The sequence below is a fragment of the Mesoplodon densirostris genome, chromosome 1 (genome assembly GCF_025265405.1).
Source record: "Mesoplodon densirostris isolate mMesDen1 chromosome 1, mMesDen1 primary haplotype, whole genome shotgun sequence".
Taxonomy (NCBI): domain Eukaryota; kingdom Metazoa; phylum Chordata; class Mammalia; order Artiodactyla; family Ziphiidae; genus Mesoplodon; species Mesoplodon densirostris.
This window is the reverse complement of record NC_082661.1, coordinates 178,334,811-178,347,607: the sequence shown is the minus strand read 5'-3', so window position 1 is coordinate 178,347,607 and position 12,797 is coordinate 178,334,811.

The window sequence follows — 12,797 nt, the reverse complement described above, 5'->3', positions numbered from 1 at the left end:
CCACATGCTCCTGGTGTGCCTTGGGTCCTCCCCTGTCCCCCTGGGGCAGAGGCGAGAGGCTGGAACTGAAGGTGGATTGGGCCCCTCCTGGGCCATGCACACATCAAGTGGAAACCTTTTCAATTTTTACAACAAATCTGAGGCAGAGACCATAAGCCCCATTTTACAGAGAAGGAAACTGAGGCCCAGAGAAGCTCACTCACGTGGCTAATGAAGAGGAGCAGTGTGGCCAGGCAGGGTGGCCACGAGGCATTTACTCCCTGCCTTAGTTTATGTCTTCCCGCCACCCGCCAAGTTTCTCTTGGGCTCAGACTAACGCTGGTGACACCTGAGTCCTGAGATGATCTGTCTGAGAAGCGACTAACTGCCATGTGGTCTGGGACCCCAGCCTGTCACACAGCACTGTCAACCAGACCACACTCAATCTGGCATTTCAGAACAGTTGGAGACCCCAAGTTCCAGACCAAATGAATAATCACCAGCCTCTAGCCCTGATAGACTCTGGACCAGGTGAAGAGTCACAGGGAGGAAGGCCCCCCAGGCCAGCACACAGGCGCTGGAGGAACGTGTCACCCTCCGCCACGTACGTGCCTCATCCAGGAGCCCATAAATTTCACCTGTTCCCTGTGTGGGAAGGATGGGGTGTCCAGGAGATGAAGAGCGTATCCTACTGTCCACCTAGATGGCTCTGCCAGGCCAGGCAATTTTGCTGATGTCACCTCCCTGGAGATATTAAATATTGATGATGCAATAAATTTCCCCTGCACCTGCTATGACTCATGTCTTGGTGTGTGCCAAACAGAAGACAAGGAGGCTGAGGTGCCTCCATTCAGGTTGATGGGCATCCACTCTCTTGGCACTCTGGGAGTCATAGCGTCTTTGTGCTTAAAGGGGCTTACAGAGGTCATCTGGCCCCTCCCCATGCTGTCAGGCTCTAGCCTGAGATGAGTGTTCTCCGAGGAAGGGAAAATCTTCTGGTTAGCATATTACTGCCTTTTTCTTAGGAAGTTCTTCTTTAAGTCTTACTGGGATTCACAGTGAGCAGGAGGCTGACAGGTAAGCCCCATACCTTGACAACCAGGTAACTGCTCATTTCCAAGGAGCAGAACACTTGGAGGGGCTCAGAGTTCTCACCCTGACCAATTTCTGACTGCTTACTTGCTGTGCAACCTTGGGCGATTACAATGTCTCTGAACCTCAATGTCCTCATCTGTAAAATGGGACTGCTATCTCTGCCCAGGCTGCTTCCCAGGACTGTGGGGAGCGGGGTTTCCATGGCCTGGCTGCACACCTTGGTAAGTGGAGGGAGGACTCCTGGACCAGTTGCCCCCTGAAGTAAACAGCCTGATCAAAGAAGACAATAAATGTGGAAATGCTTTACAAATGGAAATTGCTTTGTAAATGCGAAGCGTTGTGTAAATGTTAGGGATAATTACATGCTTCAAAAATTAGGAGCAGCAAACATCCTTAGGAAGGAGAAGGCTCCTAAATTGTTTGTTTATCCCTAGTCCTGGAGGCTCTGCACAAGTTTGTTGGGATGGGTGGGGAGCCCCCTGGAGTGCAAATTGTGCTCCTCCTTTCCCAGCCCTTCTCTTCCCTAGGGCTTTAAGCCAGGCTCAGCCCCTGATTAAAAAGGCTGGGGAGTGAACAGCTTATCAGTTACACAGAATCGATAGGCATTTTCTTTATATTTTTCAATTAAAAGAGCCGACAGAGAGAAGAGAAAAACTCAAGTGCCCCAGCTGTCAATAGCTACTGGGGCGAGGGAAAGTGCATGTTGGGGGGAGGCTGGGCCAGTTGTCAATGCCAAGTTCTGCCCGCCTGGCCTGCTCTCTGCATCACCTAGACGCACCCAGGAGAGGGACCAGGAGGCACTGCATCTTCCCAAGGCGTCCTCAGACTTTTTGGCTGTGGGAACACTGTCTCCTGGGCCTTAATTTTTCAGGAAATAAGCAGGATTGAACTGGTGCTGCAGTGAGAAACTACTATAGTCGGTAATGGGTGGATGGGATGGCCATCCACTGCTCTGATCAAACAGCTTCAGAGATCTACAGATGGGGCGGGGGACTTCGGGGGTTGTTTTGAGGAAAATGCCCACCCACTGTTCTCATAGCCAGTGAGAAAACACAAAGAGAAAGTGGGCTCAGGAGGCAGCAAGCAGGATGCAGGTCAGTTATGAGGAGGCATTTGGAGACAGGGATGGGCCATCAGGAGCCTGACTTGGTACTCACGAGGGATTTCTGCTCCCTGAGATATCCTGGCTGAGTGCCTCCATTTAGGCCAACGGGCACCATTCTCCTGGCACTGTGGGACGCGTAGACTTCTTGTGCTAAAGGGGGCTTACAGAGGTCATCTGGTCCATCCCCTTGCTGTCAGACCCTAGCCTGAGAGGAGTGGCCCCTTCAGCCCTGGGGTCTGTGAGCGACATGAATGCAGCTGGTGACCCTCCCTAAGCCCTCACCAGGCCCAGGCACTTCTCCCCGTGGTGCTGCAAGTGTCACTGCTAATGGCCTCCCTCCCCACATCCCATGCCTCCGCCTGGGCAGCCCTCAAGCATACAAAAGGAGTCACCCTTGTCTAAAGGTGGCGCATTAGTCTCCAGAGCCACGCCCCTCCCCTGGTGGGGGATGTCTGAGGCTAGGCTGCACCCACACCCTTGCCTACATTTTCTTCCTGCTCTAATCTGCTTCCCTAACTCTGTTACAGGGCTCATCAGAGAGCATTCTCTAATCTAGGAGGTACACAAAATCCCTGACGCAGGCTCTGCTTGCTTCTGGGACAACCTGACCCATTCAATTCATTCATTCAGGAGGCATTTATTGAGCATCTGCTACATGCCAGGTGCTGGGCTGGGCCCTGGAGATAAACAGGTAGATAAATAAGTAAATGAGTTAGAGGTGAGTGCTCTGAGGAGAAGAAAAGGAATGAGATTCTAGAGAGCATGGGGCTGGGGGACCACAGGGCCGGGGAAGAGCTCTCTAAGGAGGTGACCTGTGAGTGTGGACTTGAACGACCCAGAGCCAGCTGTGTGCAGACTGCGGGGAAAGGGGGTCCAGGGAGAGGGCGGGCAATGGCAAAGGCCCTAAGGCGGGAGTAAGTTTATGGGGTCTGAGGCACCAAAAGGCCAGTGTGCCTGGAGCTTAGAGAGAGAGTAGGGATGAGAGCAGGGAGGCAGGGAGGCTGAGGGTGACCTGGTCAGCCACAGCCAAGGTTTTGTCCTCATGGTAATGGGGACCTTTTAAAGGTCTCAGGTAATGAAGAGATAGGGTCCATTTGTACTTTTACAAGATCACCCTGGCGCAGATCGGCGAGGGTGGCAGGGGCTGTGGGAGCTATACCAGATGCTTCTGGTGCCCCACGCTGCTCCCCATTGGCCACTGGTGACTCAGCTGCCGCTGGTGAGCTGAGGACACACACCTCCAAATGCTTGCAGCTCCTCGGCTTTTCTCCTGTGAAGAGCTCACTCAGCTGCACAAGACAGCCTGGGAGTAGGAGGGGACGGAATTCAGGACTCAAGAGGCAACTGTCTATCAATGGGGATGAAAGTCAATAATCAGATGTCCCAGGCTGCTGTTCTTTGGAGAGACTCTCCTGAGGGTAGGGCTGGCCATGGTGCTCCGCAGTGGCAGTAGCAGCAGGACACCCTGGATTGGCTTCTCCTCTTTCCTGCCTCATCTCCCACATGAATGACCTGCGTGCACCCAAATCCTTCTCTTGTGCTCTGCTCTTGAGGGAACCCCATAAGACAGGGGAGAGATGATGGTGGCTTGGAGTAAGTAGGTGAGGGCAGAGGCAGCAGAGATCTGGAGATGGATCCAGGATGTATTCTGTAAGCTGGGTGACAGGACAAGCTGATGAGCTAGCTGTAGAGGGTGAAGGAAAGGGGGAATCAAGGATAGCTCTGAGGATTTCAGCTGGAGAGTTGATGGCGTACTGAAACGGAGAAGAATGAGAGGACAGGTGTGTGGCAGGAATCAAGAGGCTGGCTTGGCTGAATTAAATTTGCAATACCTGTGATGCCTCTAAGTGTAGATTCCCAGCAGACACTTGGAGATATGAATTTGGAGCTCGGGGCAGAGGTTAGGGCTACAGACGTCAATTTGAGAGTGAGTCATCACCTTAGAAATGGTATTTTAAGCCATGGGCCTGAGTGAGAGCACCTGAGGAAAGGGAGTAGCTGGAGAAGGAAAACAAGTTGGGCAGAAGAAAAGGAGTACCCTCATCTATCCTACTGAGCCCGGGCTCAGAATCCCGTGGGATCCTTGGCACAGTCCTTAGAGAAAGGACCCAGGAGGCCTGCCATGTAGAGTTGCACAGGTTTGGCACTGCCCAGCTCCCAAGGGTGCCACTTATATAAGCTGCAATGTGAAAGGCACCCCCTAGAGTTGTTCAGGTTACAATCTTCCCAGCCGTGAGTACCTCTTTGCAAGACCGAAGTATGGGCAGAGCCATATGTAAGCCACTCAGAGAGGAGCTTCTGAGAGCTCAGTGGAGGAAGAAATTACGGCAATTGGGATAATCAGAGAAGGCTCCCTGGAGGAAGTGGCGTTTGCCCTCAGGCTCAAAGAATGGAGAAAGTTTCCACCTTTTGAATTGCGAGGGAGGGAGACACTCCGGCAGAGGCAATTGCAATGGGCACCATGCCAAGGAGATGCACAGTTACCTGACTCAGTCAGGGTCACACGCTGAGGGAGACTCAGAGCCAGGACTCCGATCTGGGCCAGACCATGTGCCCCGGACTATGCCATCAGGACACAGTGGCCTCTTACCCCCGCCCCAGTTCCCATCATCCCCTTTGGCAGCTTTGCAGACCCAGGAAGGGGTGAGAGCTGTCTTCTCTAGACTCCCTGTGCCCAGAGGCAAAGAGGCCTGCTCTGTCTTCCTTTCCCTGGACAGTGCTTAAAGAGGCTCCAACTGTCTCCACCAAGAGCCTAGTTTATCAAAGGAAGCAGATGCAGCACTGTCACTGGGTGGCAACGGCCTGGGAATCCGGGAATTAGCTGGAGCCAGCTCTCCCCAGGTCAGGGGTCTCCCAGGTGTGGGGTTGGTTTGTCCTCCTTACCTCCGGGCATAGTCTCTGGGTAATGTGGCCTACAGCACAGATGACCAAGTTGGGGACACTCAGGCACCAGAGAAAGTGCTGGGGGCAGGGGATATCTGGTGAGGGAATGAAGGTTCCAAAGAAGGGTTGAGACTCATAGGCCCAAGGTGGACCCTCACCCAGGAGGGGCTGCATTGTAGAAAGGGAAAACCAGGATTCCCTTCACCTTTACTATCTGTAAGACCATGGAGGGGAAGACAAACCAATGGATATTTTGCTCCTCCCTCCCTGCCCACAGCATTTATTGAATGCCTGCTGTGTACTGAGTACATGCTGGGCCCTGGAGTTGTGACAGGGATGAGGACAGACAAAACATCTGTCTCTGTGGTGCACACAGGCTGAGACAACAGATGCAGAACAGGAAATTATACTAGAGCAGGACAGAGCCATGATGGGGGCTGGGGGACCCAGAGCAGGGCACCTAAATAGATTCTGGGTAGCAGAGAAGGCCTCCTGAAGAAAGTGACATTCAAAGAGATAGGAAGGAAGAAGTGGGTGAAGTCTCAAGCCCCGGGCAAGAGTCTGTCCCATCTCTGCAAACTGCAACATCCGAGGGGACCTGGGCTTTAGCGAAGAGGGAGGACTGAGGCTGTGGCTGGCTCTCATCACTCTGGAGAGAAAGCCTTTTCCACTGAGAAAGCACAACTTGGAGTGCTCAACTCAAAACCTGATTGAAGTTGCTCTGTATAGGGCTCTGGGGACACCTAGTCCTGTCCTCGAGGTGCCGGGGGGTCCCGTGGGGAGACAGGCAGAGCAGACTGTCTCTGGGAGTCGACTGAGCAAAGCCCTCCCAGGGGAGATGGCACTTGGGCCAGATCTGCATAGATGTGCAGGGGGAGATGGGCGTGTGTGGGAAGGGTGCGCTGGGAGGAGGGAATGGCAGGAGGAAGAGCTAGCTTTGGCAAATGCTTTGTCACTGGAAGCACACTGGCCAACAGGACCCTGGGAGGCATGCCTTCATCTACTCTACACAGGTGCTTACGTACCATATGCCCAGGCCCCTCCTAAGTGCTCGGGCACAGATGGTGTGACACGCTCCCTGCCTTCAAGGAGCTATCTCCATCCAGTGGAAGAGACCATGGGACCCACCATGGCAGGCACATAATAGATGCTCAGCAAACACTGGCTGCCAGACAAGAACAGAGAAATATGCTGCTGTTAACTTTAGAGGAGCCCAGAGAGGAAGGAGAGGGCCCAGCAGGCTAGTGGGAAGGGGTGAAGTCGGGAGCCTTCCTGGGGAAGGCAAGTCTGCAGCTGGGCTTGGAAGGATTCAGGCAAATGATGAGATCTGGGGAGGGGAATGGGCAGTCGCTTCTGCTTGGACCTTCCCATGTTTGGGAGAGCATCACTGATGTTGCAGAACTGGGAGTCCAAGAGCCATGTGAAGTGTGAGAGTGTGGAAGTGTGTGATTTACGTTAGTGTATGAGGATGTGTGCACAAGTGTGAAACTGTGAATGTGTGAACAAGAGCAAGTACAAGTGTATGTGCAAGATGACTGTGAATGCATGTGTGAGAGACTACAAGTGAATGTGAATGAATGAGATTATATGTGTGAGTATGAGCTAGTGTGAGTATGCTTGTGCAGGCAAGACTGGGAGGGTGTGTGTATGAATTCGTGTATGTATGTGAGTGTGCAAGGCTGTGAGTGTGTGACTGAGTGTGTGTTAGTGTGTGCCACACAGACACCAGAGCCATGGCTATGCTTGTTTCTCTAATTGCTACGATTTGTTGGATTTCAGCCAAGCAGTCAATCCTCCATGGGACATAAAGAAAATGAATTTCACGCCCTGGGGACACTCTGTCCAACCCAATGGACAAGCACACGGTGTGCTCAGTGGTTACAGAGCAGCAGACATGAGGCCTTTGCTCATCCAGAGGATGGCTCCTCTGGAAGGGGCCGCCTGGGCCCTAGGAGCCCACTGTGTGACCTTGGCCTGGTCCCCAGCTCTCTCTGGGCTTGGCCCTTGCCCACGTGAGAGAACGATGCAGAGAAACATGACTGACAGGAGGACAGGACCACAGCGGTAGGCTTCCCATCCTGCTCCTCTTCCAGCTTTCTGCTCTCTCCTGAAAGGTACACACACTCCCACAGGTTGCTTATCTCCCGGGGAAGCCTGGAAGCCCATCTTTAGGACCTGCTCTAGCTGTCTACTGGGGGCCAGGAGTGTGGGTAGAGGATAGAGGCTGAGCTTCAGAGCCAGATGTTCCTGGTTCAGACCCCAGGGCAGCCACTTGCAGTGACGGTAATTCAAGCCACCATTTAACACAAGCTGCAACCGTGTTCATCTCCATTAACTAATGTATGTCTCGCAGCAGGCCAGTGAGGGAGGTATGATTAGTCCCATTTTACAGGTAAGGAAACTGAGGCTTGGGACGCCTCAATGACATGTTCTGAGCTGGCAAGTGGCCCTGTCCACCCTGCTGAATCACCTTCCTGGGCTTCACATCTGTGGAATGAGTGGTGATGCCAGCTCTGTGGGCTTGTTTTGGGATGCACTGAGGCCCCATGGCTGGGAAGGGGCCGGCACTGTGCCCAGCTCACGGTGTGAACATGCCATGAGTGAGCCTAGCTCCTCTATACAGGAGACAGGCCCTGAAAGGGAGGAGGGAGGCCTGGGTCTCCAGGAGCCATTCTTTCCAGCCCAAACCACAGGGTTGGGGGGCAGGCTGGGGCTGGGGTCCCCACCTTATGCTCAGAGGACCAAGACACTGAGCTCTCTGATGGAGAAACATGCACCCGGGCCTCAGGAACAAAGGCCTGAGGTGCTGCCAGCCCACGGTGCTGGCCGGGGGCAGGAGGATGCAGCCCCGTGTCCACAGAACCTGCCTCCTCACCAAACTCTTGAGATCTGCACAGAGCAGAAATCCTCACCTCCAGCCTGCTGATGAGCTGGATGCCCCAAATTAAACCCAGGAGGGGAGGTGGCAATGGGAGAGCTTAATTGATTGGGCCTGGTGTGGTCTGATAAGCAGCTATCCAGGTTCCTGGGAAGGTGAGCATGTGCGAATGTCTGTGCGGGCCTGGTTGTGGAGTCGGCCAGCCCTGGGCTCTGAGGCTGCCGTCTCCCCTACCACAAGGCCCCCTTGGTCAGACCTCCTCCTTCCAACCTGGAGACTAGTCACCCCTCAGGAGCCCTGAGAACCACCTTCCCCCAAACCGGTCTCCTGGCTCAGCACGTCGCCCCCATCCCTGACCTCGAGCGGATGCCGGGTTGAAGGATCCTCCCCAATCAGGGCTCTGGCAGTCAGGCCCAAGGTCTCTCTCCAAAGGGCTTCTACCTACTGGAACAGTGCCGCGGATGAGGGGAGTGTCTGGGGAACGTGGGGGACTCCATGCAGGAGTGTCCTTTGAAAAACTCAAGGTAAAAATACATGTGAATGGAACAAAGATAGGCTTTTCAACAAATGGAGCTGGAACAACAGGACATCCCCATGCAAAAAAATGAGTCTAGATACAGACCTTACACAGTTCACAAAAATTAACACAACATGGATCATAGACCTAAATGTAAAATGCAAAACTATAAAACTCCTAAAAATAACGTAGGAGAAAATCTGAATGACCTTAGGTATGGTGATGACTTTTTAGATACTACACTAAAGGCATAACCTATGAAAGAAATAATTGATAAGCTGGACTTCATTAAAATTAAAAACTTCAGCTCTATGAAAGACACTGTCAAGAGACTGAGAAGAAAAACCACAGACTGGGAGAAAATATTTGCAAAAGACATATCTGATTTTCCAAAATATACAAATAACTCTTACAACTCAACAACAAGAAAACAAACAACCTGATTTAAAAAGGGGGCAAAAGACCTGAACAGACCTTCACCAAGGACATATACAGGGCTTCCCTGGTGGTGCAGTGGTTAAGAATCCACGTGCCAATGCCGGGGACACGGGTTTGAGCCCTGGTCTGGGAAGATCCCACATGCCACGGAGCAATTAAGCCTGTGTGCCACAACTACTGAGCCTGCTCTCTAGAGCCCGTGAGCCACAACTACTGAGCCCGCGTGCCACAACTAATGAAGCCCACGTGCCTAGAGTCTGTGCTCCGCAACGAGAGAAGCCACCACGATGAGAAACCCGTGCACCGCAATGAAGAGTAACCCCCACTTGCTGCAACTAGAGAAAGCCCATGCACGGCAATGAAGACCCAACGCAGCCAAAATTTAATTAATTAATTAATTAATTATTTATTTTTAAAAAGAAGATATACGATGGCAAATAAACACATGAAAAGATGCTCCACATCATATGTCATCAGGGAATTGCAAAGCAGAACAACAGTGAGATATCAGTATACATCTATTACAGTGACCAAAATCCAGAACACTGACAACACCAGATGCTGGTGAGGATGTAGAGCAACAGGAACTCTCATTCACTGCTGGTAGGAATGCAAAATGGTACAGCTATTTTGGAAGACTGTTTGGTAGTTTCTTATGAAACTGAATATACTCGTACCATATACCACCCAGCAATTGCACTCTTTGGTATTTACCCAAGGGGGTTGCAAACTTAGGTCCGCATGAAAATTTGCACACAGATGTTTATAGCAGCCTTATTCATAATTACCAAAACTTGGAAGCAATCAAGATGTCTTCAGTAAGTATATGGATAAATAAACTGTGGTACATTCAGTGTGGAATGGAATATTATTCAGTGCTAAAAAGAAATCTACCAAGCCATAACAAGACATGGAGGAAACTTAAATGCATATTTCTAAGTGAAAGAAGCCAATCTGACAAGGCTACGGACTGTATGATTCCAACTACATGACATTCTAGAAAAAGCAAAACTATGGAGACAATAAAAGGATCAATGGTTGCCAGGGATTTGGGGGTGGGGGAGGAGAGGTGAATAGGCAAAGCACAGAGGATTTTTAGGGCAGTGAAAATATTCTGTATGACACTATAATGGTGGATACATGTCATTACACATTTGTCAAAACGTGTAGAATGCACAACACCAAGAGTGAATCCTAATGTAAATTGTGAACTTTCGGTGGCGATGTGTCAATGTAGGTTCATCAGTTCTAACAAATGTGCCACTCTGGTGAGGGATTTTGATAGTGGGGGAGGCTGGGGAGTAGGCAGGGGGTATGTGGGAAGTCACTCTAACCTCTGCTCAATTTTGCTGTTAACTGAAAACTGCTCTAAAAGATAAAGTGCATTTAAAAATATGAATGACAAATACTTAAATTTCATGCCTGTTTTGATGGTAAATTCATGCAACATGACCCGGATCACATTCCCATTGACTGGTCACTGGGACTCTGTTCTTACTGTTAAGTGTGGCTGTTACTATTATTACTAATGGTCATTGAGTATCGGTCAGGATCTGTGCTAATCAGTTGACTGTGATGATTGCATGTGATCCCATGACAACCCCCTGAGGTAGGAACTGGTACCCCATTTTACAGACAAAACAACTGAGGCCCAGAGAAGTGAGCCCACTTGCCCATTATACAGGTGGTGGTGATGGAGCCAGGTTTTGAACCCAGGTCTGTCTGGATCCTGAGGCTGAGCTCTTCATGTCGTGCAAACAGTACAGTAATGATTCAGAATGATTTCTATTACATTTTCTCATCACTCTCTCATTTGTTTTCATTGTTCCCGTTTGATGCGTGGGAAGCTAGCAAGAGAGGTGAGGAACTTTGCCCGCCTTAGCTCCTTTGCAATCACACGGTTGTTACTGGGGCTCTCTCCCTTGTCTCTGGAGTCTCAGAGGTTTCATAGGAGTGAAGGAAAATGTCAAGAATATTAAATTTATAATTGAGTAAAACCTGAGAAGAATCATTAAATCGCAATTTAATATTTCCCAGATGGTTCATTGACATTTTGGGAGACGTGTTAAACTCTGTCTTGTACATCCTGACCATGTGGATGAAAAGTGAGTGTTTATAGAGAGGTTAGCTGGAGATCAGGCTATATACCATCAAAACAGTGGTATGGGGCTGCCCTGTGGCGCAGTGGTTGGGAGTCTGCCTGCCGATGCAGGGGACGCGGGTTCGTGTCCCGGTCTGGGAGGATCCCGCGTGCCGTGGAGCGGCTGGACCCATGAGCCGTGGCCGCTGGGCCTGCACGTCCGGAGCCTGTGCTCCGCGGTGGGAGGGGCCGCAGCAGTGAGAGGCCCGCGTACCGCAAAAAAAAAAAACCAAAACAAAACAGTGGTATGGATTTGAACCCAGAGTAACATCCCTCACCCTCACAAGGACCTTTCAAGGTTATCCTACAGGTGAGACTCAAGGGAGACATGGCAGTCCAGGCACGTTACATAAGCATATACAATGGCAGTGTATAACGACCCCTGAGTTATGCAGGATGCCAATTCATTTCCAGATATCAAGTTCCGGATGCTTTATTCATGAAAAAGTTGACATCAAAAATGTGTTTCCTAGAACCCAACTCTTGTTTATTAATAACATTTTCCAGTAAAAGGGACTGGGATTCTTGAAGAAATGGCTGATTCTAGGGCTGAGCCAAGAAAAGTTAAAACGATCCTGGAGCATTTTGTGGTGCCAGAAAGTAAGATAGTGTTAAAAACAACAAACAGCAACCCCCCCCCCCACAACAAAACCAAAAAGTCACAACAGACTTATATCTTTAAAAAAAAAAATTCTGCCAAAAAACAAAACACAAAAACCTGATAGGGCCATGTCAAGAGAAGAGAAGGGTCAAACTGCAAGAGCTTCCAACAGCCAAAGCTGGAACAATTTGAGCAACATGGTAAATAACAACAAAAATATTGAATTCCAACTATTAAAGTAGAAGGAGTGAGGAAAGTAGAAAATCACCATTGGGACATCAAGGTAGGAATTGCTGCAGGCTGGACCCAGCCATGGATGCTTACATTAGTGGGCAAAACTTTAAGGAGAAATAGGACATGTGCATAGCCTCAAAGTTGCTCCCCACCCCCCTACAACTTAATTACTATGGTGGTTTTAACATGTGTCCACAAATGCATTGATGTTCAGGGGGTGGATCTTAATTCCTCTCTTCTTGAGTGAGGGCTGCCCTTAGAGACTTGCTTCTAAGAAGAGAATATGGAGAGGGAAAAAATAACACAGCAGTAGAGAAACCTGGCAGACACCACCTGAACGTACGATCAAGGTTAACCTCACCAGTGAGAAGTCCTGTTGATGTCATGTGTCATGTACCCTGATGTAATGTGATGAAACTCCAGCTTTTACCAATAGAAAAACTGGTGAAATTTGAAGTTAAGCAAGATGTTGACATTGTTAGCATAAGAGAGAGGTGGGTGAAGTGTCGTAAGAACTCTCTGTGCTACCAAAGTTATTTAAAAAATTTTTTTAAAAACCATGTGCCTTGTTCCGGAATCAGGATCCCCCAGACATGGAATGTTAAAACACTGGCCTTAAGTTAGGTTATTTTGAAAGCATCAAACTCAACCTGTTGTTCCCTCTGCAATATATAGATATACTGCATACATATGCACACATATAACTATATAGTCACTAAGATGGGATGGTGCTGTATCCACTTTTTATAGCCTGCTTTATAGTAATCCATTGTGAGTGATCCAAAAGGCTTATCACAAATGTGTGCCAGGAACTACAGTCGAGAGGGGTCTCCCAGACCTTCTGGGCTCTTCCTTGTTCCCTGTGGAAGTTCTATGGCCTTCTCTCCATACCCCAGCATTGCTCCGACCCCCCAGGATCCGAGCACC